Consider the following 27397-nt stretch of genomic DNA (forward strand, 5'->3'; position numbering starts at 1 on the left):
GTAGGCATACTCTATCTGCTGAAACTCTTGCTAACTGTTGCCCTTTAATTCATCTATTGTTCAAATTAAATAACCCACAGTCATTCAACAACTGTGAATCACATGGCCACATCTTTCCACTGCCAGAGCAGTTAATTAGCTCCAGCAGCCTGAATGTCTGAGAAATTGCAGGGAGGATTTATAATTGTGTGGTGAAGTACAGCAAGTGGCTTAAATGTCTTTGTTCAGCATTTACAGTTTCTAGACCATTTAGATTCTTAGTCATCTTATAGAAACAGAACACTTCATTTCCTTCACACCCCGAGTGCAGCTTCAGCATCATTTTTTTCTTACTGGATAAAAAAAGGGGACTGGTTCTTAGCAAAGCAAACATCTCTACCAAGTCTAAAGAAAGGCATCTCTGCTGAGCCCATAACAGAAAATTTACTTTATTTCCTTTAAAGGCCTCAAAATTGAGAGATTTGCATTTTGTGAATAAAATAGTTCACTGCAGTCATGTGTTACTTCTGTCTCCCTCTCCTGTACAGTCTGTCCTGCTCTCTGGGAAGTGTCCTCCTAACATTCGGAGAGCCCAGTCTTGGATCTTGCAAGACGCTGGGGAGTGACAAGTACTCTTTGTGTGGCCTAATTCTGAGCTTCCTCTGCCCCATGTCTTATTTTTGTATCCTTCCTTAGACTCTAAAATGCAGAGGTAATGACAGTGTGTACAATGCCATGGAGATTTCCTCATGTACTGTAGGCCCCACTCTAATGAGTCTCACAAGTTGCTCAGAATGCTGACTCTTACACAAAGTCTTCTACTCAAGCTGATGTGCACACTCTTAAAAGAAGTTAATGGAGAATGAGGTCTTTGTGTCTTTGGAAAGGAGTTTCAAGGATGTTAAACTAAATTGGTCCAGTTACAAATGAGGAAGTGAGAGGCAAGGGAATATGCTGTGACTTTGGGATGTAAAGATATGTTGTCTGACAGCAAAGAAAGCCACAGCTGTGACACAGAAGAAACATGGGATATGGTAAACACCACAGTGTGACTACAGATCTCCCGGGAGGAGGAAAAACCCAGGGCAGGTAAGGTTCCTGCTGAAAAGTAGGAAAGAAGCAGTGGTTATAACACTGGGGAGTAGCAGTCATGTAGGGGACATGAATGACTCCTTGCCTAGGTCTGTGTGAAGGCAATGCTGGGCTTAGATTCTCATAGTCTCACACATGTGTAATCTTACATACATACTAGGGATTTGGGCATACTAAGCAGGTAGCTGAGTGCTGAGCAAAATACCCAGCCTCTTAGATTGGGAAATTTTTGTCACTTCCATTCCAGTGTGTGCACCTGTGTGTTGTATGTGTGTGCATATAAACTCAACTGTGTGCACACATGTGGAAGGCAGAGGTTGACTTTAGGTACCTCTTCCTCTCACTTTACAGAGCGTGTACACATGTGGAGGGTAGTGGCTGACTTTAGGTATCTTCCTTGGTCATTTACAGATTAATTTTTGAGTCAAGTCTCCGGAGCTTGATGTTTTAGACTGGCTGGCCTGTAAGTGACTAAGAGCTGTCACCTCAGTCCTCCTATCCACAGTGCTGAGGTTACAGGCATGCACTACTGTGCCTTTCTTTTATGTGGGTAATACGGATCCAAGATCACAGCCTTAACACTTGTGATGCAAGTACTTTGCCTACCGAACTATCTCCCACCTACCCTTATCATGTTGACATAGAATCCAGGGATTAAAAGCATTCAATTTTATAATAGCTTGACAGATACCTGTGGAGAAAATGTCCTGCTTTACATTAATGGAAATGTGAAAGGGATGCTATTCAATTTTCATGAGGTATTTCCAGCAGCAGAAATAGCAGTATCTATTCCCACAATTGCTTGAGATGGTCTCAAGGCTTAGTAGTGGTGACTGGTACAACTTTATTCCACATTACTTTGTCTAGCCTTTTATTTGGAAGTAGAATGGGGGTGAGAGGTTATCACAGAAGCCTTCTATGTCTCTCATTCTCAACTGTGAGTCTGTAGTCATTGATACAACTGTAAGATAAGCCTCTTTTCCCCTTGTAGTCATTGACAGCACAGATCACAGACATCCACCTGGCCTCTGGAGTCAGCACTGACCATGGACCTCCACAGAGCCCTCCGCTGCAGTATGGGCCATTGATGGCTACATGGACCACTGGTGGCAATATGGCCTGTGAACATAAAATGGCTTTAGGTGGCAGCACAAAGCATTGTAACTATAACCTGGAGGAAGGAAAGGATAAGGAAAGTCCTCACTAGCATCAGTAGTAATTTGAAAATAATACCTCTCCAATTTAGGTAGCTGATTGTTCAAGATAATGGTCTAGATTAGGAGGAACACTCTGATAAAACACAATCATCTGGCCCACTCCCAGACTGAGTTTCAGGGGCACTAAAGCTCTCATTCTTTCAATTGAACCGTTAGCCAGAATACCATGTTCCTTGGCTGTGCTAGTCAAGAGTTCTCTATAATTAATTATAATAGCAGCTTAGCCATTCAAAATACCTGAAAGGGTAATCATTATCTTAATAGAGAGAACCAGCCCACATTTTAGACAGCCGCTAGGCAGTGGTATTATAATTGGGACATGGCTGCAATATTTAATGAACTGGGGACCAGAGAGTCAGCTTTCTGAAGTGCACATTCAGTTTCCAAGGTGACACAAATGTGCCAAGGGACAGAGAAGATCTGCACCTTTCTTTCAAGCAGCATGAAGGAAGAAGTGTAGGGTCCAGTACAGAGAATGAAGGACAGCAGGATCCCCCAGGAAGAACCAAGTGGAAAAAGGCTTGATGTGAAGGTACACAGCAACAGCATATCCAACTTATAATGGTCTCATTTATTTAAGAGTGGTTTCTAAAACACAAATACACAGTTAAAAACATTAACACCATATGTGGTAGTATATTCAGCAGCCATAGAGCTATGTTGCAGAAAATCAAAATGAAGCCGTCATAATAAGGTTGGCTGAATTACAGAGAAAATTCAAGTCTCAGCCTCAGAGGGGGTTGTTGGTTAAAGTAAAGTTGATTGGTAAGGAATGGGATCCTATAATTTGAGGTAGGGATATTTAGGAAGACTTTGCTGAAGCTGAGGACTTTGCACCCTGTGATTCTCACCTGAGAAAGTAGTGCCCTCAGCTCCATCCCTCAAAATATTGCCCCTTTCACCTTTGACTGAGGAAATTAATCCTTTTTTTGTCTGCTAAACTACCAATGACTTCCTCTGAAGGAAATTCCAGGCAAAATAAGTGCCTCAGGGCTCACCAAGAGTTGCCTCCTAGACTTAAGGCACAGCAGACTCTTAGTGGGGAGGAAGAGAGGGTCATCTATAAGGAAGTATGATATACTAATAAGGAGATTAGTGAGTTTGCTAACTCATTCAAGCAGAAGTCTGGGAGTCTGGGGAATACGTGTGTGAATGGATTTTAAAGGTGTGGGTTAATGCTGGAAGGAACATAAAATAGAATCAGGCTGAGATTTTGATATGGGCCTACCAAGTGGAGATTCTAGGTTTAATATAGAAACTTCCATAGTTAAAATAAAAAAGGTGTCATCTTGAATAAAGTTTCTGTTCCACCAGGTCCTGCTGCTGTTCAGCTCCAAATAAGCACACAGAGGCATATTAATTATTAAACTGTTGGCTGATGGCTTAGTCTTCTTATTGGCTAGTTCTGTCTTAACACTTTAAGACCACTTTAAGACCAACAAAATTTCCAGTAGGCCTCACCTTTTAAAAGTCCCACTACCTGCAACTGGTGCCACTCTGGGTACCAAGCCTATACTACATGCATCTTGTGACTAAGAGGCCCACCCAACAAGAACAGCGAGAAGCCACAAGCATGAAGGAAACCTGTAGAGTTGGAATCTTAGAGATACAAATGAAAGGCTGTGCTTATAGAGAAGATGGAGGAGATAAGAAGTGTAAGTCTTGGAATTAGTTAAATCCTTAAATTATATTCCTACCATGTACAACTACAGGGGAAGCAACCTCTGGGAGTCTCCCTTTCTTCTATAAATCTAAACCACGCTTCTTTCTCCATGTAGAAGCATCATTCCTCGGTAGCTTTATGCAATTTCTTCCCTAGACAGAGATGTTTTGTTTTTATTCAGTGGTCTAATTTTCTATGACAGCAACTGCCAGCATCATAACTACAATGGAATGGCTACCATGTGCTTCTTAACAGATATGAGCTATAAAGAATACTGTCATTTTTAAAAGTTTAAATGGATTCACAATTAAGGAAGCATTGAAGTTCAATGTCCTTGCAAATAAAAGATGTGTTCTCCTAATGACATTAAAATTACCATTTGAATTAATAACCCAAGCAGTCCTTTATCTTCTGTTTGAAAGCTTCAGATATTAATTTGATCCCATTTGTCCCCGAATTTTACATGGGGCAAACACATGTTGTGCTGTAAGGAGCTCTACAGTTGTCCCTCAGAATTCACATGTACAGGTTCAGCCAGCTCTGACTCAAGAACACTCTGAAACAAATTCTAGAAGGTGTCCTGATGCAAAACTTGTGCCTGTAATGCTGCAAGCACTTGGGAATCCATCAATCAGAATGCAAGGACGCATAGGTCCTCCTACTGGAGCCCCAGTGTTCCCCAAGTCTTTAGTTCCTTTCCAGCACTAGTTATGAAATTGTGTTTCTCCTCACATCTCCTTCATTTGCTACCTGAGCTATATGTGCCTTGTTTTCATGATGAAAGGAAAGTGTAAAAGTCACTCAAGAACACAAGCTCATAAATACTATTAAATAGCAAAAATAATTTCTCAATGACTGAGAGGGAATAGACAGTGCCACAGCTCAGAGCAGGGAACACAGATTGCGGAAGTCTGTACTGAACATGGATGGAGGTTTTCCTCATTACCATTCCCTAAATATTAAACTAAAAAGAGGTCTTTATAGAGCATTTATGTATTACTATGTAATCTAAGTCTTCTTGAGAGGATCTAAAGTATAGGAAAGGATTGTGTTATTTTTATGTGATGACTACTGTATTTCACAGAAGGCATTTGAGGTACTGTGGAGTTTGATATCCTGCTTTGGTACCCCACAGATTCTGAGGGATGACTGTGTTATGTTTGTGTATGAAATACTAACCTGATAAAGTATAATATGGACATAGTGTAGCATACCTATGTCTAAACATATATAAATAGTTATATGTATGATATATATATGTATATATATATATGGTTAAGTAATCATTCAATCAGCAGTTCCTCAGAGTGAGTTGTGAGTTACATCAGTCAGTACACAGTTATCATTACTATGCTATACATAGCATATATAATATATGGCATATAATCACATTAGTATGTAACTTACTTTAATTATTAATCAAATATAACTTAAGGTATAGAAGGACCTTTAAAAGAATAACTAGTCTTCACTGAGGGTATACTCTGAACTTTCTCATTGCACACTGTGGAGATTGCAGAACTGTCTCTGTCTTCAAGGCCCCTAACTGGAATATATTTTTTCTGCAGGAAAAAACCTGTATGCTTCTCCTAACCACATTTCTTGTCTTTGAAGCTTGTTACTTGTTCTATATGTCTTCACCTGAGTGTCCTTCCTGTAAGCATCATATCCCTGTTATAAGAGGCAAATTACTAGTTACCTGGGGTTGTTCTAGCACTCCAGAATAGCCATTCCTTGCTAACCTCTGTGTCTGAACTAACATCATGTGATTAATAGACAAAAAATATTTTCGGAATCTGGTTTATACTAGTCCAAAGGCTAGGAACAGCATCAGATAACACCTAACACCGTGTCCTCCATCTTGCTGTATCCACCTCTGATATACTCACCATCATATTCTAAACGTAGTTCCACTTATGACTTTGTTTTTTAAGATAGTAAAAACTTCATGACAGGGCTTCCGTTCTGAAACATGGGATTTGGGGTAACTTAAATCTCAAATTGGCCCAGAATAAACTATTTCTTCTTCCCTTTTGAATAAAAAAGAAACATATTCTGATTCTACATGTATATATACACATTCCTAATCCAGATTAGGCATCATTCAGATAAAAATGCTCAGAGACCTTCAGGTGAACCTGAGTTGGCATCGGGCTGTCTTCTGCAATGGACTAGAAGCTTTGCTTTGTTTTCCTTGAGTTTCTGTCCTATTTGTATGTTGAGCTATCTTGTACTGATTTGATTCTGGTTTCTGGAAGTGACTGTATGACTCGTCACCTAGGCTTTTCCCTTAACATAGTAGCTTTTTTCTAGCCACTTTTCGTTGTTTTTGTTGTTGTTGGTTTTTTTTTTTTGATTTGCAGAATGGTGCTAAAGACTGGGCCTTTTAAAAATAATGGTATATACTGATGATAGCAATAGGGAAGTCTGGACATGCAATAATAGAGTCTCTGTGTTCTTTTCCAACTTGTTATGACAGAAAGAGGTGGGAAAATTCCTTGCCTGAAGAATTCATTTTTGGCAGATAAATAATTTATTTGTGCAGCCTCTATCTCTGACATTGTTGTAACTCCATTTAAACAAAATGTTTCTATCATATCATTCTTTGTACCGTAAATTTCTCACTGAAATGCAAACTTTTCAACATGGTGTCCAAGATTATCTTCTAATTGCTTTGTCACTGTTTCATTCTGGAGTCTCCCCCCCTCTCTCTTACACACACACACACACACACACACACACACACACACACACCACACCACACCACACCACACCACACCACACCACACACACACACACACACACACAGGAGTGAAGGGAAGAAGGAGGGGATGGAAAGAGAGAGAACACCATAGCTTTGGATCTTATGGGTATTCTTTTCCTGAACATCTAGTTAAAGTTTTAATACTTAATTTGTACCTTGCCATGAACAAATGTAGAGTCTGAGCCATGAAGTCTCAGTCCCATACAACTGTGGACATGGCTTTTCCCATCTGAATTAGATTGTCAAGACAAATTGCCCCTTAGACTATGTGGACTAGCTCAGGCCATAGTCACAACCATTGTTTTATGTTATTTCTGCATCATTCCTCTTGGTCTTGAGAGCAAATATTTCTCATTATAATTGTACAAACATTAGGGTAACTCCTGCTGTGACAGGACATGTCCAGGCTTGACCCACCACAAGCTGCTGGCCAAAACAAAGTCCCAGATGAGGAACAGATATGCACAACTTCATGGTCAGGACATGCAGATAGAGGCTGTATTGGAGGATAATGTGGAGTAGTTTCCTCTGTCCCAAGGCACACATACCTTACACAAACTAACCCCCTGTGCACCCTACTACAGCATGAAATTGTAACTGTAAAGAAACACTTTTGGACAATATGCCTGGATTAGAATCTTCATCAAGATATGACTTGGCACATGGAAGGAGTGGCAACTTACCATTCCTTGGCTAATGGTGATAAGAAAGTTGAACACTTCACTTAATTGTGAAAAAAATCATTAATATCCCAAATGAACCCAAGAGGTCTGTGTGTTCTTAATCGATGCTACCCAACAAATGTCACAGGTGTTTCTAACATTGAAACTGTGGGTTGTTGAGAAAGTATCCCTGTTTTATCTTTTATTACAACCGAGTTTATGTAATATATAAAACATTAACAGGTTTAATACACTTTATACATGCCAGAATGAAATTGTAGAACTCTAAAGAGTTCCCAGCACTGTAAAGCTACAGAGATAATGGAGTTCTCCCACATAGCTGGGTGGCTACAAAATGGTTCCACTGCTTGCAAACAGTTTTAGTTCCTTATTTACTGTAAGAAACAAGAAAATCCATTCCTAGGACTCCTTTACCATCTTTATCTAGTATACAACAATATTTTGCTTGAGGACTTCTCTTTACAGTTGTCTCTTTTTCTATATTCAAATCTGTATACACACATGCATGAAATACATTTTGCTTTCTTGTTTATTTTTGGTTATTATGTAAAATGTGCATTACTGCTATATTGTGTGTATATCTTGACACTAAGAAGTCCAATGCTTTATGGCCTTTGTCTATTCTTTTATTATGGTCCTAAATGTTCTTTGACTACAAGATATTTGTTTTATGATCACTTATTTAAAAAATAAAATTCTGATGCTTCTGCAATATGTGTAAGCTATTAACCATTATCTAATATCCACCCTTTCAAAATGTTGTATTATTAGAATTCACAGTGCAATCATCTGCTTGAAGAAACATCTTGGTGTTTCTTCAGAAGATAAATAAGATAAACAGTGAGTCATGTCTGAGAGGCAGTATTTCTCACAAATTTTACATGATAGAATAAGTAAAAAACAACACCTACCTTACAGAGGGCTTATGCTGTTTGTTGATGTTGTTATCCAGCTGCCATACAGCTCTGCTTGCAGCCAATTATGACAGAAGCCACTTTTATCTTACTCTCCCTCTCTCTTCCTTCCCTCTCTCTCATTTTCCCATTTCATTCCCTCTTTCCTTTCTCTCTAATTTTTGATGTCTCACTATATGTCTATTACACATCCATGAATTTTAGTCCATAAAGTGAAAGTATAAAAATAACAAAATCCCTTATCATAGCATACCTGCTCCTAGCCATTTTTAATTTTCTTCATTGACAAAAAAATCATGAATAAAATGGGCTTACAATCCTCACTGAATCTTCATCTCTTAGTCTAAAAATCACTTCTGAAGTTAATGGTCTCTGATCCCTAAACAGTGCTCTATTCAACCCCTCCTTAACAGTGCAACTTGTTGACCAGTGAGGCCTAATATACTCCCAATGTTACATGCCAATATTATTAGATACTCTCCAGAAACTGCCAGTGGGATCTAAGAACATACTTCAGTGATAGAACATGGGGAAATTAATCTGGCACTCACCTGGAAACCTCATCCATACTGGCTATCTTCCATAGCTCTGGAAAGAGCTGCTAGATGCGAAAAGTTGTCATCAACTTTACACAGATGACACAATAACAACTGACCTGTCATAACATGCCCACAGGTGCAATACTTGCACAAATGCAATGAGAGTAACTAACCACTTATTGAATTTAAGGCCAAATCACCAGGATTAAACCCACATGTGGCACCATGATCATGGCTAAAAACTTGTGGCTGGATATGTTATAGGCCCATGGGAGAACATATTACTACTATTCCAATAAACGGACATAGGATTAAACTACCTCCTAATGACTTATTATTATAGCCATACATTAAATGTTCAGCTTTGAATGGAACATATGCATCACACTCCCTCCTCTCAAGACTCAGGAATCATTGGGGAAGAGGAGTCAGAAAGAGGTAGTGAGTGACTATAATGGAGCAGTATCTTCCAGATATAGCATTAAAACTTCACTTATGAACTCGCAGTGATTGTGACTAATGTAGAAGCTTAAGATCCAGACCAAACCACAGTGTGGATAGGGAAGGTAGGCACAGAGTTGCCTGCCTAACCAAAGAGCCAGTGGGAACTGATGGCTGTTGCATGAGGGAGAGTTGCTATTCTTTAAGAGTGTATTCTCTGATAAGTTGACTATGTTTCAGGGAAAGGCCACACATCTAAAAATATATGGGAGCACAAATTGCATTTGATGGGTGCAAAAAACAAACAAGAAATGGAGAGCACAATGCTGAGTGGGTAAGGAATGGGTTGACTGTAGAAGGGGATGAGTTAGGAGAAAATGTGATCAAAGCACATTGAATAATTCTCACATACCTTTTTGATCTACAATGGTGTCCTGTCTACAAAATGTGCAAGAGCAATGATGGCAGAAATCTTGTGAGAGTAACCAGCCAACATCTGATTTGACTTAAGGCCTCATTCATGACTGACACTGCTTGGGTGAGCAGAGACTAGATGGATGGGGAATTATGCTAAAACCAAATACTACGCACTCTTATTTTGCTACTTATTGGCCTCCTAATGACTTCTATAATCCATATAACCCCAGTGTTGGCTGGTGATGCATGTTGTGACTGCATGCTGATGCAAAGGGCATATGGGTGCTCATAACCCAGATTGTAGTGAAGTCATGTGATATCTATGGGACAGTCTCTCCTAACATTGTAATAGGTTTCAAGTATGGAGTCCCTTTGTTTGCTTTTTTTCTGTAGGGGATGTGGGGGAAGAATTGGTCATTAGTTAAATGAAGGATATGGTATTGATAATTCTATTCTTCCTTTTATGCAATTTTACAAATGGACATAAAACCATTCAGGACACTCAATAAACTCCATGAGACATTGAAAAAGCACGATGCCTGTACTCAAGAAACCCTTTCAAATGTTTGGAGAGACTTTCTTATGGAGAAACCCACTGAAGAGGAAAGGAGCCGAGAGTGAAATTATCTTTCTGGCTAACATGGCTGATATCAGAAAGTACCAGGTTTAGGTTTTTGCAACAAAGGATGCTGAAAAGACATGCCGACAAGTAAAAGACAGGCTCAGCTGAGACATCTCAGCTATGTCTTCACTGATGAGGCTTGCTGAAAGGGAGGCATTATGTTTCCAGGGAGTAATTTCCCAAGTGTCCTCTTCCCTGAGAAACTCCTTTTCAGAGAAGTAACTGACTATCAGGGGAAATGCCCTGGATTCTAGTGTCAGTTCTTTGAGTTGAGTAGAGCCCTAGATACACTTATTCACTAACCATCTATGATATGACACTTAAGAAGTCACTTAGCTAGTTCTGCAGATGTCAGACTGGGGTCTGTGAACTCCACTTGCTCAGGTCAGCTGTTTCTGTGGGTTTCCCCAGAATGATCTGGATCCCTTTGCTCATCAACTGAACCAAGCCCCCTGGATGTAGGTTTCAGTTAGGAGGCCTGGACAGTCTATAGGGCCTCTGGCAGTGGAGCCAGTATTTATCCCTAGTGCATGAATGGGCTTTGGGAGCCTATTCCCTCTGGAGGGATACTCTTCAGCCTAGATACATGGGGGTGGGGGTGGGGGGGAGGGGGGATGCTAGGTCCTGACCCAAATGATGTGACAGATTTAACTTGATGATTCCTCATGGGAGGTCTCACTTCCCTGAGGAGTGGATGGGGGATGGGATGGAGGGTGGAGGGCATGGGAGGATGAGACAGAGAGGGAACTGTGATTGGTATGTAAAATCAGATTTTTTTTTTTAAATTTAAGGTATATGCCTAAGAGTGGAATTGCTGGATCTTGTGGTAGACTGATTCCCATTTTTCTGAGGAATCTCCATACTGATTTCCAAAGTGGCTGTATGAGATGGCACTCCCACCAGCAGTGGAGGAGTGTTCTCCTCTCTTTACATCCTCTCCAGCATAAAAATTTATTTTAAAAAGTCACTTAGCTGTATCTGAGGCAGAATAAGAGAACCCTGAACACCCATATTTCTGCTCCTGGATTTCCTTTCCAATTCCTCACAAGATAAATGTATTTATTTCCATCTCTGAGTCATCTTTTATGGTCAAGTTGTCCAAATCATTCATTCCATTTATCCTCTTCCCTGTTGATACCTTTATTGTGCTTTTCTTTTCTTCCCTGTTTAGCTGTCATCTCAAACCTACCAGCTCCTATTTTTTAAGCTTTATTTTTTAGTACAAATAAAATCCTGGTCACTCCCAAAATAGCTGTAGTACCTGGAAAACTCTCCTGAGATATTCCTTCATTGCCATGCTTGTTAGAAAAGATAGCTAAGTATGCCTATCCCATGCATATGTTTGGAGGATTTTATGAAATACCTTGTTTGAATGAGTTTGTCAAGCTTTTACTAATTTGAGGTAAACTTTCACACATATCTAGTGACATACACTGAGTTGGCTTCCATTCTCTGCTCTCCATCAGGTTTTTGACTCTGTGTGTATGTGTGTTTGTGTATGCTGTGTGTTATGTTATATATGATATATAAAATTAATACATAATGGCATTGCATCTATTTTTTGTTATTTACTTGTAATAAATTTATCCTATTGAATGTGAAGTAAATTTCTTTTTAAAAAATTTTTTATTATTTTAATTTTAAATAGCTTGTTTCACATATCAATCCCAGTTCTCTCTCCCTCCCCTCCCTCCTCCTGCACCGCCCCCCATCCCCCCCAGCCTCCCATCCTATCGACACTTCCTTCCACATAGGGGATATCTAGAGTCTGTCATTTCACTCAGGGCAGGGTCCAGGCACTCCCCTAAGAGTACAGGCTGAGACAGCATCCCTCTTTGTGTTATGGACACAAGAAGTCTGTTTGTATGCCAGGGATAAACAGTGATCCACTGCCCAAGGCCGCATAGGTTGCCCAGGCCTCCTTACTCAGGGGGTCTGGATCGGTCCCATGCTGGCTTCCCAGCTGTCAGTCTGGGATCCAAGAGCTCTCCCCTGTCCTGTTCAGATCAGCTGTCTCTGCTGGTTTTGCCAGCCCATTCTTTGCCAATTTGCTTATTGCTCCTCTCTCTCTGTCACTGGGTTCCTTGGGTTCAGTTCAGTGTTTAACTGTGGGTATTTGTCCCTGCTTCCATCAGTCACTGGCTGAAGGCTCCAGGATGGTTATAAACATCAAGTTCATTATCAGGAATGGGCATTCGAGGTGGTCTCTCCACTATTGCTTAGCTTGCCAGTTGGTGTCATCCCTGTAGGTCACTAGAGGTCACACTGGTGCCAGATCTGTATTCTAACCTATGTTTACCTCTTTCCCGTATTCTACCCCCCACTCAACCTTCCTGTTCCCCCATGACCTACTCTCTCTTCCTCTTCTCCCCCTCTCTTCTTTGTATATAATGTTTTCAAATCTACTCTGTCAATGTGTCTTTCTACAGACATATTTAAATACTTATACTTACGGTAACTGTCTTGGCTAGTTTTATGTCATTATAACCCAAACTAGAGTTATCTGAAAGGAGAGAACCTCAATTGAGAAAATGTCCCCATAAGATGCATAAGATCCAGGTGTAAGGCATTTTCTTAATTAGTGATTTATGGAGGAGGTCCCAATCCTTTGTGGGTGGTGCTATCTTGGTCTGGTAGTATTGGGTTTTATAAGAAGGCAGGCTTAGCGAAGCTGCAAGAACAAGCCAGTAAGCAGCTCCTTATTAGCTCCAGCCTCCAGATTCCTGGTTCCTGTCCTGACTTCCTTCACTGATGAACTACAATGTGGAAGCTTAAGCCAAATAAACACTTTCCTTCCCAACCTGCTTTTGGCCATTGTATTTCATCACCACAATAGAAACCTTAAGTAAGACAGAAATTGGTACCAGGAGTGGGGTACTGCTATCACAGACATGACCATGTTGTTTTGGGGAGGATTATGGGAAGACTTTGAAACTTTGGGCTAGAAGAGTCCTTGAGTGTTGAGCCCTCAGTGAGGTTTAATGTAAGAGCTTAGAAGAAAACAATGTTGAGTAAATAATCTGTGGCTCTGCTTAGCTGAGGCTAAAGAATCAGTTGTGATTAATAAGATATAAGTACCACTAAAGAAAAACCTTTGCTTTCCTGGGATAATGGATGCAGGTCAGCTAGAGCTGAAAAATAGGCTATGATTATGAAGAGACCAGAATAATTGAAGGGAAGTCTTCTTGGGAGAGTTGTCTTAGGGTCAGCACACATAAGCTATGTTCAAGAAGGGTCCAAGGTTGAACCCCATGTTGGAAGCCTTACTTGATAGTATAAGAGTCTCCTAAGATCAGGCTACCTGTTACTGCCAGATTTCACCCTTCACTCTGCTGCTGCTACTGACTTCCACTAGGTGTCATGATGTTGCTGTCCAAGGCTTCCTGCTCCTGAACCTTCCAGGATACCTAAGTCTAGGGTGTTGTCCTGGGAGCAAGAGCTCCTCCTATCCTTCATACTGAACCCAGCTTGAGCCTTACTGTTGGCTAGTGCCTGCTATCTTCCTTCCTGAGCGAGTGTGGTTTGAATACAGACATGGGGCAAGCTGGGCCTCCCCGAAGGCTGAGAGCGCTGGGTTGGAAGAAGCAGTCCAAGCTGGGGATGCAAAAGTCAGCCTCCTTCCCACCAAGGAAACATTCTTCCTGAAGTAGGAGAGCTCATTGGAGAGCATGGGAGAGAAGCCTGAGAAGGGAAGACCCTCCCTAGGCACCAAGATAGGCTGGGTGGGCCTCTAGCCTGCTACAGCTCCATTGCTTTCTCAACTCCAAAGACTCCTGCCCATACTTGGTCACATTTGATTTCAGTGCCCACAGTTAGGGAAGCCTGCTGTGATTGCCATGTTGTTCTAAAGGAGATTGTGACAGGCCTGGGCCGAGGCTGAGCAAACTCTGGCTGCTGGAGTCAAAGTGAACAGTATAAAGGTGCTGGGAGTTCTGGCAACTCAACTAGACAGCTAACCCAAAGCACTTTCTGCCATGTCAGACTAGGCCTCTGTGTGCTCTTGTCATTGTGAACACAGACACTTTAGTTTACTGAAGGCATTTAGACAGACCTGGGCAATGCCTGCTTGCCTAGGACAGGGAGCAAGTGAGTCTGTGTGTGTGTGTGTGTGTGTGTGTGTGTGTGTGTGTGTGTATGTGTGTTAACTTTAGAGTCTCACTAATTTCCAAATATTTTCTCCTATATTTTTTTGTAAAAGATTCGTAGTTTTACCCCCCCCCCCCACACATTTAATTATGTAACCCATTACAACATTTTTGTAGGATATATGTGGCATTATTTTTAAATAGAATGATCTCACATATCTCTTCAAAAGGAATAAAAATGTAATAGAGTCACCTAGCTAGACTAAAACAGAGCATTCAAAATAAATCTGTGGCTTTGGAGCCACTGCTTCCCCTTATCAGAGCAGGAGGTGCCCTGAGAGTGCTAAGAGTCACTCAAGAGCTGCAGTGTTCTAACCTCAGGGAACAGAGCTGAGATCTCCACCACTATCTCGGTTGATGACTAGGGGCTCTAGAAACAGGTTTCTATTGACCTTATCAAAGAGTTAACATGAAGCGATAACTAGTCACCACATGGAAGCTGAGAGGTGGGGCAGATGTGGTGCTTTTTCAGCAGATGATACCTTCTCTGTGTTGACATCCTACAAAGGACCTCAGTCCATTCATCCCTATAAGTCACCACACATTCTGGCTTGATGGAGTAGAGATAGAACATTTCCCTTAAAGCAGCAGGGGAGCTCAAACAAGGGTATACTTTGGTGCTTCAATCTCAGAGTGTCTGAGATTATACTCATACTTACCGTATGTTATTATAAGAGGTACTTCCTAGCTGTGGGGACACAATAGACTATTTCTGCAAGAAAGTCTTTGCTCTGCCCTGAATAGCCTGTAGGTTCAGTAATCGTGTTGATATTTGAGTTATTTCTTCAATCACCAGTGTGACTTTAAACTAGGGAGGATTCTTCCTCACATTTCAATGGCATCTATCTATCTATCTATCTATCTATCTATCATCTATCTATCTATCTAAGTTAGAAACCAGCTTGTTCCACATGTCAATCACAGCTCCCTCTTCCTCCCTGGCCCTCCCCACCAGGTCCCTCAGTCCCCCACTCAATCTCCACTCCGATCCCCAGGGAGGGTGAGGCCCTCCATGGTGCATCTCCAGAGTCATTTCATCCAGGGCAGGGCCTAGGCCCTCCCCCAAGAGTCCAGGCTGAGAGAGCATCCCTCGTTGTGGGATGGGCACTCAAAGTCTATTTATACGCCAGGGATAAATACTACCCTTGGTGGACACATCCAACTTAAGATTTAAGTGTTGAGGGGAAGATGTCACTGTGTTGATTAGGGTGCTTCTCAGAGTTCTGGACTATTGACAAATGATGTGATTCCTAGGATGGTATTCTTGTTAGTTTTGGGAACTAAGGACCTGCATTCTAGCTCCTATTAAGAAAAAGCCAGATGACTTACATATTGTGTGGTTCTGTTTCTGTGAAATCAAGAAGAATGGACAAAACTTGTGAGGATAACACTAAAAGTATTTTGTTTGTTGGGAAGAAGGAGTGAAAGAATAGTTTTGAGTAGTAGAAGTGTTCAACATCTTCTCAGAAGTGATGGTTACCTAAATGTATAAACCCCAAAACAAATAGCTGGTCACTGAAAATCTGTTCCAAATTTCCAAAATCCACTACATTAACTTCATAATTAAAATTAGAGAGGGACATAATACTCTAAGCCTGTGGTTCTTAAACTTCCTAATGCTACAATCCTTTAATATAGTTCTTCATGTTGTGGTAATCCCCAACCATATAATTCTTTTCATTGCTACTTCATGACTGTAATTTCCCTACTGTTACGAATCATAATGTAAATATCTGATATGCAGGATATCTGATATGTGATCCCTGTATAAGGGCCATTCAACCCCCAAAGAAGTCATGACCCACATGTTCAGAACCATTGTTCTAAAGAGTAATAGCTATGAAGTTGAGCTATAATCTCTTTGTTTGAATAAGTCCCTTTCCTGAGAGTATAAACTATTAACATATTAAAAACCAGACTAATTTCTAAAATTACTTCAAAACTTTGCAGCAGTGAGAACTGGGATTCTAGCCTTAGCCTCATTGTTCACTTGGTTTGGGATTTGGAAATGGCCTAACTTGGTTGGACCATGACTCAGTGCATGAAACCTTAACATACTCTGACTCTAATATTTCATTGTCACCTAAAATTATGTAGATTGTTGAACAAAGTCACTATAAGTCATATAGACTACTAACAGGGTAGATATGAAAACAGTGTGAGCTTTACAGGAAAAACAGAAACTGAATACAATTAGCCTACAAGAATTAATGATTTGTGGGAGCAGAATATAAAGGAATATTTCAGGGTGATAAAATGTTGTTTATATTTACAGGGTTTTTTGACCCCAAAGATGATCTAGGACTCATGACACAAAAGCCTTGCAGTGTTGATTTTCCACAGAATAAAAAAATTCTGGTATTACATTATATCCAAAAAGAGGCATAGTAGTTAACTGGTTTGCAAAGCTTCTCTGAAGGCTTTCCTGGTAGAACTGGAACTTCCCTGATAGAACTACTTATACTTAGTCCCAATATAATTTTCTTTCTGTTGATGTGATTGACATCATGTTCAAAAGGAATTTAGGAGCAAAATGGGTTTATTTGCCTAAACACTTTTAGGTCATAGCTCATCACTGAGGGAGGTTGAGCATGAATGTGGCTGGAACTTGAGACATATGGAGAAATGCTGTATGCTGCTTCCCTCCAGCCTCATGATTACCTAGCTCTCCTTTTAAAAATGGTCTATTTTATTTTATGTGCATTGGTGTTTTTCCTCCTTGTATGTCCATTTGAGGGTGTTGGATCCCCTGCAACTAGAGTTACAGACAGTTGTAAGCTACCACATGGGTGCTGAGAATTGGACTTGGGTCCTGAGATAGCTATTCTCAATTGTCATCTTGACTAATCTGGGATTTATGGGAAAGTCCTGTGTATATGTCAATAAAGCACTGTTGGAGAAACACAGGGAGTCAAGACGTAACTGCCATAGGGGTAAGAAGCCCGGAAACTTTTCTCTGGTAAGAGAAATACTTACATTGGCAGTTATGGGACAAATACTTAAGTCAGAGATAGCCAGTAAGAAACAAGCAATGCCAACAGCTTCATAATTAATACAGCGTCTTGTATGTTATTTGGGGACTACAATGTGGCAGAGCCCAGGAGACTGGCGGGGGAAAAAACCAAAGCGGCAGAAAAGGAAAAGGCTTCTCTCTACATGGGATGAACTACAATCCAGAAATGGAGGGTAAACCTGTGATCTAGATCATTAAGGCAGGGAGACAACACACCTTTGATCTGGATCTTGAAGCTAGAAGACACAGGCTTTTTATCAGAATCTTGAGGTGGAATGACACACCCCTTTAATCTAGATGAAGACACACCTTTAATCTGGGTCACACCTGCTGAAAACCTATATAAGGACATCAGAAGAAGGAAGGCTGGTTCATTCTTTCTTCCCCTGCTTGCCCTCAACTTGTCAGCACATCAATTCCTTCACTGGCATTTGGAACCTACTTCTTTGAGCTTCTAGCATATACAGAAGTCCAGCTGAAACACCATACTTTGGGGGACTGAGAAACTACTAGATTCTTAGACTTTCCATTCACAACCAAATGTCTTATCAAGGTTCTATGCTTCCTTGACAACTTGGAGAACACACAGAGAAACACAAGGTAGCCTGAATGCTTCACTGCCTAAGAGACTGCATCAGTCTCTCAGGAACTGGAAAGACTAGTGCCCTAGGAGACATGAATGATAACCTGACAAACCTATGACATATGAGTCTAAAGGCTGTTAGACCAGATCAATTTCATGGTTCCCTGCAAACTTTCAATCAGTCACAGCCTAGAGACATCTAAGAAGGAAGTATCAATTGAGGGTATTACCTAAATCAGACTTGCCTGAGGCCACGCCTTTGAGGGAATGTCTTGATTATTAATTTATATAAAAGAACCTAAGGCATTGTGGGTGGCATCATTCCCTGTAAAGGTGACCCATAAGGCCATGGGCCTGTATGGCATAAGAACTTTAGCTAATAGGACTGGAGAGATAACTCAGTAGTTCAGAGTACTATCTGCTCTTCCAGATGACCTGTACTACTCAGAAGTCTCTAGACTCAATACCCCTCTCTCCCTACACATATACACATACACATATACATATACACATACATATATATATATATATATACATGTGGGAATTTATTGGAATGACTTACTGGCTACAGTCCAGCTAATCCATATAATCCTCATAGCCATATCAGGTGAACTTGGCTTGGTAAGTAAGCTCAGTGCTAACAAAAGTTAAAGGAAACTAGGAAAGATCCTTCTGGATGTTATTCTTATCTCTCAGAAGTCTCATATTCAATATTCTGAGCTGTAAGATAATGCTGTCACAAACATAAAAAAATTCATATCAAAGAAGAGCCATCCTTCACATTCTGTGTTCTTTGAAGATTACAGTTTAGGCAACTAAATTCATTATTCATACATAAATGCCACCAAGAGGGAGCAGAGTAGTGATGCTGGTATCGTGAAAAGATGAACTTGATGACAGCTCATGCTGGCGAGGGTATGGAGTAAGGGTAATATTTATCCACTGCTGGTGAGAGTACAAAAGGCAGAGCCACTATGGAAATAACTGGCAGTTTCTCAAGATGATGGGAATCTATCCAGTTACACCACTTGGGCATATACCAAAAGGACACTTCATCCTACCATGAAGACATTTGCTCAGTCATGTCCATTGCTGCTCTATTCATGATGGGCAAAGATTGGAAATTGCCCTGATGTCTCTCAACAGAAGACTGGATGAAGAAAAATGTGGTACATTTACACAACAGAATATTACTCAGCTGTTAAAAAATGATATCATGAAATTCACAGGTAAATGGTTAGAACTAGAAATAAATCATCTTGAATGAGATATGTCATATATAGAAAGAGAAACATGGAATATATCCACTTATATGAGGATATTAGCTGTTAAGTCAATGACAACCAAAATGCAATCCACAAAACCACAGAGGTTAGGTACAGAGTAAGGAAGTAGGGGAGAGAGATCTCTGCTGAACTGGTAAATAGAATTGATAGTTACATATCGGTGTGGGAGTAGAATGACAGGATCAAGTTGGGAGAGAAGAGGGGAAGAAAGGAGGGAATATGGGAAGAGACAACTAAAATTAAGGGTCATTTGAGGGGTAGTATGGAAACCTAATATAGTAGAAGTCACAACTGGACATCTCTTGCCACCAAATGATGCTTCCATTACCTGTATTGGGCTAAATCTAATTGCCAAAGGGAATTTCCAAACAATCCAGGCTGTTGCCAAGACTATGTGTTGCTCTCCACAAATGGATAGCAAAGCTCCAAAGCAGAATACAACACCTATACAACTCATTGAAAGTAGAGAAGTGAAGCTGGTACCTACATAGAACCTTCACCCCTACAGTCTACTGTGTTTGTTACAGGAATGTACTGTGCATGCTACCAAAAGAGAAATATAATCACAGACCCAGTCCCAAATAATTTGATCTTTAATATGTCTTGTAGTACTGTTCAAACAAAACAAACACTATCAATAAAGTAGCTCCTAATGGTATTCTCCTACAATCAGTGCCTTGCTTGGGCACCAAAACTGCCTCCTGCAACAGATGGGAACAAATACAGAGAACCACAGCCACAGCCAGACATGAGAGAGAGAGGGAGAGAGGAGAGAGAGAGAGAGAGAGAGAGAGAGAGAGAGAGAGAGAGAGCGACAGAGACAGAGATCTTTAAATACTCAGCCTATGAAGATTTTGCCTTAGATACCAAAATGTAAGACACGGATCTGTTTTTGCACATCATGCACAGTCATCTAAATATTGTCCTAGAACCTGGTTAGACAGTTTAAGAAACTCCAAGTTCATTTATTTCACTTTATTATTTATTTATTGCACCTTTTGTTATACCCTGGTCAAAAGTTGTACCCAAAGGAAAAGAAATCTTGAAGGCATTTTGCTTAATGAAGTCAGACAACTGAAAAGACAAATGTCTCATTACATCTATATGCTCTTCTTACAGTCACCAAAACATGGGGAAAGGGAATGAATTAATGTTTTTTTCTTTTTTTATTGGCAAGAAGTCTGAGTGTGGGTTGAGGAAAATGTTTTGAAAATGTGTGACAATGGTGATTGAACACAAAAGTTATTCATACTTAATGCTACTGAATTGCACTTTCAAAATGATAAAATTGATAAATTATGCTGTAGATATTTTACAACAATAGAAAATTAGAAAATATATTGGCATGATTGCACAATTCAAAGTTCACTGCCTTTTATATGCAAAACCGGAGTGCTTGTAGAACATTTTTATTGAGTGACAACCTTGTACAGCAAAGCTTATACCTAGAAGTAGTTTATCACTCAGACAGTGAGAAGAAAGGTAATAATTTTGTATACTCAGCAGGGAAATTGTACACAAGAGGGTCGCACATTACTATAGTGGTAAGAAAACAATTGAGGTAATGAATATGCATTAGCACTTAGTTTAAAGAACTTCTATTACAGAGTTTCAAGATCATACATTTTAGTTACTCTGTGTGCACAACTCATTCAATTAAGAATGTCTACGTAGGAAAAATACTGCCTAAGAAATAGACATTATTATCCCAGCATGTTTAGAGCTCTACTAGAAAATAATTATGTACTATGCTTTGGATCTTGTGGTAGTTACTTTTCTGTTGTGATAAAAAACAATTACTGAGGCAATTTATAGAAGTTTATTTGCCATAATGGATGTCAGGGAAGTCAAGGCATCAGTTCTGGGCACAGGAACTGAAGTCTTATCTTCAACCACAAGCCAAGTAGAGATTTAACTAGAAGTGGAGTGAGGCTATGAGCCCCCAAAGTCTTTCCCCAGCATTGTACTTCCTGCAGCTAGGTAACACCTCCTAAAGCTCCCAAAACAGTGCCATAAACTGGGTACTATGTGTTCTAATACCCAAGACTATGAGAGACATTCTTATTCAAGTCAACACAGATTCTAAATGTTGTTCACAGGCCAGTGTGCTAATGCTTATTTTCTAGCCTGGCCTTATTCAGAGGTAATGAACATTTTAAGATTGGGCCTATTGGGATGTGGGGGTACACTGGTTAATAACAATGGCCAACTTAGAATCACCTAAGAAAAAGTCAACAGGCCAGCCTCTGAAGCTGTCTGTGAGGGTTTACATAGATTGAGTTAACTGGAGAGGGTGGGGAGAACACAGTCTAAACATGGGTGGCATCATTTATTGGCTGGAATCCTAGACTGAGAAGCAGGAGAAAGGGAGATAGATGGACCCTACCATTCATATCCTTCTACTTTCTGATTGAAGAGATCATGTGACCAGTTACTTCAAGCACATGATGTAATGAACTCTACTCTGGATTTGTAAGCTAAAATTAATCCTTCTTTGAGTGTTTTTTCTTTCAGGTTTTGGTCACAGCAAATTCCCCCGTCCCGAACCGAAAAAATAACAACAACAAAAAACCCAAAACAAACAAACAAAAAAACCCATCTTAACTTAGAGCATATACCCTTAAATTGGAATTATGGGTTATTGAACTCCATTTCTCTTTACTACCCTAGCTTGCCAGGAGGTTTTTTTTTGTAATAAACTCCCTGAAATTGTCATCTAGAGTCCCACTAGAAGCCTAAAAAGTGGACCTACTTCCTTGTGCACACAAACCTGTAAAACTATAAATAAGAATAAATCTATCCTCTGATATATGTGTTATCATAACAAACAGTTGACTGACAAAATGTTTTTAGATGTTAGAAGAATCAAGATGAAAATAAATCCAAGAAAGCTGAATGAGCCATTGTAGGGATTTTAACATTCTTACAGGTGTTTTAAGAGCTTTGGGGAAAATATTTATACTGAAGAATTGATTCAATTCTGAGTAGAAAGAGTATGTGACAGAATAACTAGAGAAGCCCTTCTCCTCAGCCAGATGCAGACAAGAATTGGGCTCCAATATGAGGGATCATTTAGCCCTAGGAAAGAATTTCTCTCTGTTCAGAATTTCAGATTTCTTTAGACCTCTGTCCCTGGGGATTTTTCAAAATAGAGGAAACTTGCCTCTGTCCATGGTGACTTTGTTGCAGACCTTCCTGAAGGACCATCTCTTTCTGTTATGATGTCACGATTCTAAAGTCTCTCTTGCATGGAGAGGCTGCTTTGCCAGCTGTCCCTAAATGTTGGGAAAGCATTTATGTAGTGACATAATGAATATGACAAATATCTTTCTGTCCTTACTTCTCCCTTCCTTCATTTCTTCTCTGCTTCCTTCAATGCCCCTTCCCTTTCATTACTTTCTTCTTTCAGTACCTAAGATGGGAAGGAAACTGTGGTGTCATCAAAATATAGCATAAAGAGTGACCACACTTTTATAGGTAAGAGGATGGGGTTTCTTATTTGAACATTTGATGGGTAGCACCTTTTAAATTACACCTTCCCTCTTTCATCTTGATCTCACTTTTGAGGAAATGGATAAGAAAGCCAAAGTGGTCCCTTCTCAAATATTTGTGGGATAGTCAATATTTAAAAGACTCTATAGACTCAAATCTAGGAGTATTCATTCCAGCTTCATCCATGAGCTTTAGTAAAGCACCCTGCTTTGAGCCTTTTTCAGATTAGCTTTGAAAAATATCATGCTTTCTACCCATAAAGTCCCATTTGTAATAAAACAGTAAACTACTGTAGACCTTTTGAGAAAGTTTCATCAGTTTTCATATCAAATTCAAACTTGGATTGGAAACACATCTTAGTTCTGCCATTTACCACAACATATCATAATTACTAAGGATATTGGAAGATGGGAAAGTTAAAGAGCCAACAACAGGTTTGTGTGAGTTTGACTGTACTTATGAGGGTACAGAAAAATGAAAAAAAAAACCAAGAGACTAAGGCCAAGACATATTCTTCCTTTTAAACTAGAAGAACAAGTAGAAATCTGGCTAGCTTATGTTATGGTGCAAGAAATTTTATAATTGTTTTAAATAATGTTTCATGTATGATCCCTTAGGTAAGCAAAATAATTATATATTCCTAAAGGTGTACTTTTGTCACTTAAACTGCAAACTTAATATAGTATACTGTATTATGATGGGGGATGTCGTTTTGTAAATATATTTCTCTTATTGTTTGAAGAATAAAACACTGATTGGCCAATAGCCAGGCAGGAGGAGAGGCAGCGCTACCAGACTAGGAGAAGGTGGAGGGAGAGGAAGGCAGAGAGAAACCTTGAAGAGACACCATGCTGCCAAAGTAGTAACATGCAGGATTACAGATAAGCCACAGACTCGTGGCAATACACAGATTAATAGAAATGGGTTAATAATTAAGACAGAGATAGCCAGTAAGAAGCCCTAACCATTGGCTAACAGTTTACAAATTATTATAAGTCTCTGTGAGTTTATTTGGGGCTAATCAGCTTTAGGACCATGCGGGAGAGAAGTCTCCATTTTCTACTTGTTTTGTTGGTGTGGTGAAATATCTGTCAAAAGAAACAAAGACTGAGGCATTATTTTGGTTCATAGTTTGAAGGTGTGGTCCATGATGCAGGAAGAGACATGGCAGCAGGGTCTTGAGGTGGTGGTCATATTTCATCTTCCATCAGGAAGCAGAGAGAGGAGAAGGTTGCTGCTTAACTCGTCTTTTGCCCACCTTCATGGGGAGGGTCTTTCCAATTCAGTTAATCTAGTTTAGGTGGTCCCTCAAAGGTATGCTCAGAGGTTCACCTTCCAGGTGATTCTAAGTCCTATCAAGCTGACAATATTAGCCATCATATATTCCAAGCTAAAGATAAGACATTTTACTGGCAATGTTGAATGTACTGATAAGTAGCATTATCTATGCATGCATGAATGCACATATAATAAAGATGAAATTAAAAATAATTGAATTCATCAGCATTGTATTCATCCAAACAAAATTCTAATTAATTTATTATTTTCGCAGAATGATGTTAGGGTAACTAGGAACTGATGCTAACTTAGGGCTGTGATACACTTACGGAAGATTTGGATTTATAAATACTTCCATAACAGCAGAGTATGGTGACTCATAACTATAACGATTGTAAGATGGATGCTACCATGAGCTGCATGACAAGTCCAAGGACAGGCTGGGTAAATTAAGGAGTTCCTGCCTCAAGCATAAAAATAACAACAAAATAATGTTTAAGGAATGTAGCTCACAGGCGGAGCATTGGGCTAGGTTGACTAAGACCCTGGTTCAACACTAATACAGAAAAGTCTCACACATTTTTGAAGTGTTCTACTGTGACAACTGTGGTAAATTCCATGTAATTATAAATTAATGATTACATTCCACTGTAAAACTTTTAGCTTAAGATGGTTATTTGTGAGAGAAATCATCAGAAGTAATTCTGTGCTGATGGCTAGAAAATTAGGCTAAAAGACAATGTTGTTAATTTTGAATTCACCTATGACTTTAGACTTTATCCCAAGGACATAAACATATTCTAATGGCATACCTTATTTTCATACGTCATATAGTTATCCATAACATTCAAGTTCATTTTCCTGCCTATAGAAGTTTGACTCAGAACAAATGCAATATTAAAATTCTGAAATTTAAATCATTTTTCCTTAAGAGCACTTGAACTTCTTTGAAACCGAGCTATTCTTTCCCCACAACTAGGGGACATTTTCAGGATGACTCAGGCTCCAGAAGAATTCATAGTTTTCCCCAGATCAATAGTCATAGTTATTTATTGATGTGATGGTCAGGTTAAAATGCAGTCATCGAGCTGGACAATGGTGTGGCACACCATTAATCCCAGCACTTGGGAGGCAGAGGAAGGTGGATCTCTGAGAGTGTGAGACCAGTCTGGCTTACAAATCAAGGTCCAGGACAGCCAGAGCTGTCTCAAAATACCAAAAAGAAAAAAAGGATACATTGATTGCATTCAAGATTAAATATGACTGAAGGGTCGGTCTATACACAAAAACTCACATATAAGCATTTATTGCCCTGTTATCCTTACTTGGGCATAAAATGAAAGGCACAGAACAGCTGACATGTATCTTTAAAATCAGCAATGATTTTGCAATCCCTCATCTGAGCAATCAGTTCTACTAAGATTGAGCATAGTGGGGGTTGTGTGTAAAAAAGTCCTGCTTTGGAACATCATAACTAGAGATGATTATCTATTTCCTAAGGCTTACTGTGGGGAAACACATTTAAGAGGTGAAAGGACACCTTTCAGAATTTGAAATTACAAAACTGAGGAGTGGGAGAGGCTGGAAGAGCACGCAGTAGAGGAGGAACTACAAATTTGTAGGAAAGAGGACTTCACAAGAACTACGAAGTCCTGGTCAGCTTGGGAAGGCATTGAATGGGGCAAATGTCCCCTTAGCACCTCTTTATCTCAGTCCTTTACTCCTGATGAGGTTACATAGTCTCTGTGACTAATCTGATAGCCCATAAAATGTAGAATTCATAGTGTTTCCACAGTTCTTCATCGCATGAGTCTTTATGAAAGACTTGTGTATTTTATTTCATTTTTGACTCTATAAGTTATTAATACTTGAATCATTTTTATAATTCAGTTTAACTTAGTGAGTAAAGTCACATGGGAGAATAAGAAATCCTACTTCTTTTTCATGACGTTGGCATTTTCAAAGATTGAAGAGCATTTATTTTGTAGAATCTCCTTGAGTTGAGTTTTGCTGGTTCTTATTTATTTATTCATTTTCAGATAGAGTTTTTCTGTGTGAGTCTGGATGTCCTGAAAGTTGATCTTTAGACCAGGCTGGCCTTGAACTCACAAAGATTCACCTGCCTCTGTCTTCCAAGTGTTGGGATTAAAGGCATTCACCACAAACACCTGACTGAGTTTTGCTGATTCTTTCAACTGATTGTTTTGAATTTATTTACCTTTGTTAGAGGTATAAGAGAAATGTTTTTGTTTTTCATTACACTCTGCCTGGCTAAACCCACTTTCTTGTTTGTAACTTTGCTGATGATAAAGAGAATGTTATGGTCCATTGTAAAGCTATTCTTCTCTATAATCAAAAAGTATTTCTAGGGAAACAAGTTGGTTTTACGTGTCAACTTGACTAAATTTTAGTATTCAGCTACTTAATTAAATACCAGCTAAGGTTTTGCTGTGCACATATTTCATAGATGTGGTTAGCATCTAAACTTAGTAGACTTTAAGTAAAGAATTATTCTTGATATGGGATTATATGTTATTCAATTAGTGTAAAATACATTTAAAGGAGAAAACTGAAGAAAAATGCCTGTTTTAAGACTAGAGCATCAGTTGGCTATGGTGGTACATACATTTAATGCCGGCACTAGGGAAGCAGTGGCAAGCAGATGTCTGAGTTCCAGGCCTAATTTACAGAGCAAGTTCTAGGACAGCTAGGGAAACCCAGAGAAACTCTATTTTAGAAGAAGGAAGAGGTGAAGAAAGAGGAGGAGGAGGAGGAGGAGGAGAAAAAGGACTGATGAGTGATGAAAAAACCATAAATATAAACAATAGAATTTTATTCAGCATAAAGAAAAATGAAATTATTCATAAAGTGGATGAATCTAAACAAATTATAGTAAGTGAAATAACTAAGGCTCAGAAGGACAAATACTACATGTTCACTGTCATATGTGAGTTTTCGATTCTCAATTTAATATGTGTATGTGTATGTATGTATGTATGTGTGTATGTGTGAATGTATGTATGTATGTGTGTGTATGTATGTATTTATATGTGTGTATGTATGTGTGCATGTATGTGTGTGTGTGTATGTATGTATGTATGTATGTATGAGTGGGTGTGTGTAAAAGTCAGAAAGCTGGGATAGTGCCCATGAAAGGAGAGGGTAGAGGGAGGTAATAGAACCTATGGAATATGAAAGTGAAGAGGTGAATACTGAGGGTGGAAGGGCACAGGTTGAGAGACAGAGATGGGGGAGCAGAGAGAGATAGA

This window comes from Mesocricetus auratus, unplaced genomic scaffold (genome assembly GCF_017639785.1).
Source record: "Mesocricetus auratus isolate SY011 unplaced genomic scaffold, BCM_Maur_2.0 Super-Scaffold_6730, whole genome shotgun sequence".
Taxonomy (NCBI): domain Eukaryota; kingdom Metazoa; phylum Chordata; class Mammalia; order Rodentia; family Cricetidae; genus Mesocricetus; species Mesocricetus auratus.